The sequence below is a fragment of the Triticum aestivum genome, chromosome 7D (genome assembly GCF_018294505.1).
Source record: "Triticum aestivum cultivar Chinese Spring chromosome 7D, IWGSC CS RefSeq v2.1, whole genome shotgun sequence".
Taxonomy (NCBI): domain Eukaryota; kingdom Viridiplantae; phylum Streptophyta; class Magnoliopsida; order Poales; family Poaceae; genus Triticum; species Triticum aestivum.
The window spans coordinates 579459448-579465165 of record NC_057814.1 but is presented as its reverse complement, the minus strand read 5'-3'; positions in this window follow the sequence as shown (position 1 = coordinate 579465165).

Here is a 5718-nt window from a genome sequence, read left to right as displayed (position 1 = left end):
CGGTTTCATCTCTTGGTTCAAACAAACGGTAATTTCTATTAGACTTGTAGGCTAATTTGTAGGCGGCTATCCCGGTTTCATTCGCTAATTTGTGCGTAATGCAACAATCCTTTCATATTAAACTTGTAGGCTAATTCAGAGTCTATGGATGCCGAATTGAGACAAGTCGCTAATGGTTTTGACTATAAGGTCCGTTCATTTGACAAATACGACATCAACGGGTATCGCTTTCGTACCTATGGCAAAGAGCTATCTATGGCCGACCGAAAGTCTACAAATTGTTGTGTATCTGCTATCGGCGAAGGAGGTACCGAGTATTATGGGAGAGTTGAAGCAATTTATGAACTTCTATTCTATGGTGAAAACCCACCGAATGTCGTAGTCTTCAAATGTTATTGGTTTCAGCCGAAGGAGACTAGAAGAACTCATGAACATATAGGGCTAGTTGAAATCAAACAAAGCACCCATTTAGATGTTCCTGATGTCTATATTACGGCTCAACAGGCAACCCAAGTATTCTATCTACCGTGGGCCTGCCAAACTAATCCAAATCTGAAAGGTTGGGATGTCGTTTATGAAGTGCCGCCACGTGCTAGACTATCTCCCCCAAAGGAAGAGGATTATGAACCTCACATTAACCCAGACACATATGAAGGAGAATTCTTCCAAGAGACACGTCTTTCCAAAAAGCGTTTCAAGAACCGCTATACCTCACCCCAAAACATTGAAGTAGACAGTGACAGTGAATCCGACATCACCCCAGAGGAGGAACAAGAAGAGCCGGAACAAGAAGAGGTTACTGCTGCGGATGACCTGTCATTGCTTGACCGATTACGTCAAGGTGGCCTTGCACATGTTGATGCCACTGAACCCTATGAGCCCGTCATTGATTATAGTGATGATGATGATTATGCATTTATTGATGATACTGATCGAGATTATTAGTAGTGTCAGGTATTAAATTTTTTAATGTTGTACTTGATGATGATACACTTAAGTGATACACATATTATTATTCATGTCGGTCTTTTTTTTATGTTGTACTAATTTCGTTTACTGTTTGTCATGGCAGGTGTTGAAAGATGGTGGGCGCTGGTCGGGAGCGCGCCAAGGCTCCTTCTTCCTCGGCGCGTGGTCTGAGGTCTTCGATTCCAGACGTACCTCTTCGCCGAGCGTTGCTGGACAGTATGTCCACACCGCCGGGCCCTTCTTCGTCCACCGCGGTGCCCAGCAGGGGACGAGGTAGGAAGAGAGGAGGTGGGGCACGTGGTCGCGGGAGAGGAGGTAGGGTGACTGCTAGGGCGCCTTCCTCGCCGCCACCCCCAGCTGTTTCACCCGAGCACGTGACTGCTAGGGTGGACTCGTCCGAGGAGGAGGCTACACGGACTCCGGTACACGAGCCTCCGGTCCACGGGTCTTGGGCCCACGAGCCTCGGGTCGACTGGCCTTCGGCCCACGAGAGTTCGGCCCACGAGACCCCGGAGGAGCACACGTCCGGATGGGGTACCTGGCCGGATCAGCCCGAGGAGCCGAGTGGCCATGCTGATGATGGCGGGGAGCCGACTGATCTTGAGGAGGAGGGTGGCACCGTCTACCAGCGTGGTGCTACACGGCTCCCGTCCGTGCCGGCGACCCGCGAGCAGAGGTGGTTGATCTTCCCTGATGGGGAGAGGTACGTAAGTGCATTTAAAATTTTTGTACCTTCTGCATTCACGTTTCTTCAAATAACTAATGCGTTGGCCTTGTCATGCTGCAGGGGTTGGGACCACCATCATAGTGTCCGTCGGCCCAACTCCGTCCTTGGAGTTCTTTGCCGGCAAAACTTCCCGGGATTTGTCACGTTGCCTGGTGAGGGTCGGCTTCCAGAGCTTGGGTTGAGCTGGGAGCACTACGTGGCTGCCCCGGCCCCGCCGGATGTCATTATCGACGGTGTCGTGTGCGACACGAGGGCAGACATGGTGATCAGGACGTTCTGGGTAATTTCTCCTTTACACATTTCAAAATCTTCAACTAGCTAGTTATTAATTGTACTAATCAATATTGTCTCATTTGATTGCAGACATTCTACAGGTGTGAGGAGGGATACGAGGAGGAGTGCGCAAATGTTATCGAGAACGTCTGCAAGCGCCTACTCCAGAACTTACGGCACGAGGCTCGGGTGCAGGCTGTTCGAGACTACTACGCCTTGCGTGGTATCAAGAAGACCAAGCCGGCGTGCCGCGATAAGTTCCTGAGTAAGGAGCAGTACATGAAGGTAATTCTTAAGGCCTTCTACTTAAGTTCCTTCATTTAGTAATTCTTAGCCGTAGCGCTCAAGTTTCTATTTGCTAACTTAGGCGCCTCCGAGATGGTGTGCGGATCGGATGGATTGTTGGGAGGTGTTGGTCGATGAGTGGTGCTCACAAGAATGGCTAGCCCTCCACAACCAGGCCAAGGACAAACGTGCCCAAATGGAAGGTGTGCCACACCATCAAGGCAGCCCCAACTTATATCAGTTTGGGCGCAACTGGGTATGTGGTTTGCTTCATGATTCATGCAATTCATTCATCATGCTAGCTTGAGCCCTTTAGTTACTAATTTTCATTGTTTCTCTCTTTCAGGCACGCCACAATAAGGCGGATAAGGTGCCATAGGTGTACGACCTGTATGCCATGGCCCACACTGGCTCTTACAAGAAAGTCAAGGCTTTCTCTCAGTCTGACCTCGATGATGCAAACAACTTCACCAACATCTCCTCCCACAACAAGCTCGTGAGATATAGAGATGAGGGGAAGGCGAGGAAAGGGGAGGACTTTAACCCGAGCCAGGGTCCCATTGATCCAGAGCTGGTGATGATATCTGGTGGCGGGAGGTCCCATGGCTCCATAGCCATTGGAGATGGACTTATCCGTTGTCCTAGCACTCTCCCGGAGATCAAGGCGCGCCAGTCGAGCTCCGCTCCTGAGATAAGGCCTCGTGAACGGCCAGTGCAACTCGCCATCAAGGTTAGTGATACGTACTCAGCTATCTTTCTCCATTACATTGTGTGCGCTTCCATCAATGATTACAAATGGTCATGTGAGTGGTGTTGCAGGCTGCTATACAGACTGAGAGAGATAGAACGGAGAAACTTCTGGCAGAGGCGGCGGAGAGGCAGCGGGAGATGGAGGAGAGGACGAGAAAGATGATGGAGGAGGAGAGGGCACGGAATGACATGCAGGCAAGGGCCATGTACGAGCTCCTTGTGGTAAGTTTCTTCTGCAGATTACTTGCTAGTCTTAACATTTGAGTCTCATTACTAACTAGTATGACTCTGTTCTGAAAACCAAATGTGCAGTCTGTGTGCGAGAAGTCCGGTCAGCCCGCTCCGCCGATGCCAGTGATTGCTCCTGGGAGCACGGTGAGTTTAGTTTGAATGGACATTAGTTGGTAGTCTTAACATTTGAGTGTCGTAATGCTAACGAGACATTGGAAATGATCTTTGTTGCAGCTTAACTCCAGAAACGCATCGCACGATCCTTCTCCAGGTAGCGGCACTAGCCACCCCGCTCCTACATCTCCCTGATCACGGTAAGTTTCTCTAGTGTTTTGCTTAACAAATGCATAAAGACCTAGACCTAGCTTTATTTCCTCCAATATTCTTACCATAATGACCTAGAGTTAGCTTATTTTCCTCCAAAATGACCCATTTTACCTAGGTTAGCTTATAAATGATGCAGTTCATCCAAGTTAGCTCAAAAATGACCCATTTTACCTACATTAGCTCCTAAATGATCCATTTTACCTACGTTAGCTTTAAAATGGCCCATTTCACCTAGGTTAACTCCAAAATGACCCATCTTACCTAGGTTATCTCATAAACGATCCATTTCAACTAATTTAGCTCATAAACGATCCATTTGACCTAAGTGAGCTAAAAAACGATCCATTTCACCTAAATTAGCTCTTAAATGATCCATTTCACCTAAGTTAGCTCAAAAAGATCCATTTCAACTAAATTAGCTCTAAAATGACCCATTTTACGTAGATGAGCTCCTAAATGATCCATTTTACCTACGTTAGCTTTAAAATGACCCATTTCACCTAGGTTAGCTCCAAAATGACCCATTTCACCTAGATTAGCTCCAAAATGACCCATTTAACCTAGGTTAGCTCCAAAATGACCCATTTCACCTTACTTAGCTCAAAAACGATGCCCTTCACCTTAGTTAGCTCATAAACGACCCATTTCAACTAAGTTAGCTCATAAACAACCCATTTCAACTTAGTTAGCTCATATATGATCCATTTCACCTAAGTTAGCTCATATATGATCCATTTCACCTAAGTTAGCTCATAAATGACATATACTTCTTGTTCTAGTCTTCTTCTTGTTCTAGTCACCTATTTCTAACTTTCTTATTTACCATTTTGCAGATTTCATTCACTTCATGGAAGCTAGCTTGCTATGATGGAGTGCTTGCTTTGCTATGTTGATGAAACTTTGCATTGTATCTAGCTTGCTATGATGGATGGAACTATGTGATATGGATCATTGCATCTAACTTGCTATGTTCATGAAACTTTGCATTGTAATATATATATGGATGGAACTATGTGTATGGATGGAACTATGTGTATGGATGGATGTGATATGTGATATGAAACTTATGTGCTGGATATGTGATATGAAACTTATATATTTTCTGTGCAAATTGTGGGATTTAACAAAAAACAGAAAAAACAGACAATATGCAGGCTCTTTGCCGTCTGCCACCGACGGCAAAGAGCTCTTTGCCGTCTGCCGCAGACGGCAAAGAAGCCACGTGGCAGCCAACTGTGCTTCCTGGGAGCTTCCTGGGAGCTGACCCATTTGGTCAGTTTGCCTACAGTGGCAGACGGCAAAGACTTTGCCGTCCGTGGCAGACGGCAAAGAACCTGCACTTTGCCATCAGTGGCAGACGGCAAAGAACCTGCCATCTAGTGACGTGTACATGACATCATAAGGCGGACGGCAAAGACCAAAGGCTCTTTGCCGTCTGCGGCGGACGGCAAAGGTCTGCCGTTAGCCACTTAACGGACTGACAGCGCAATTATTGTCGTCCGCCCTCTTTGCCGTCCGCCGCGGACGGCAAAGAGCCTTTGCCGTCCGCCGCCAGGAAGCAGACGGCAAAGCAGCTGTTTACCGTAGCCTTCTTTGCCGGAGCCTTTTGCCGTCCGCGGCTGATGGCAAAGGTCTTTGCCGTCCGCCTTTCGAGCCTTTGCCGTCCGCCATGGCAGACGGCAAAGTAGCTGTTTCCTGTAGTGATATATATATGTTGTTCAATGAGAACTATGTATGTACTTTGGTTTTAATGTGATGATGAACTTCTATTAATTTGGTCACTTATCTATTCATGAGAGCTATATGTTGCCTTCAATTTCAGGGTTTTATAGCTCAAAATAATCAGTAAATGCATGAAAATAACAAATGAAGTCAGAAAGGGTTGAAAATTGTTGATGTGGCTTTGAATGGTGCATTTTGAACACAGAAAAACTATGGAGTTCAAGTAAGTTAAAAAATGAAATCCCTTTGTAGCAGACGAGTTTCCGTATGAAACCCTGATACTTCGAAAGAGATTGTCTGTTTTGTACACGAAGTGCATCCAGTTTTTGCCGTAACCCTCTCTACGTTCTTGCACATGCTATGTGGGTGAAATGATGATACCATGCCAACTTTTAACCTTTTCATAGTTGATTTGAAATGTTTTTCAATTTCAG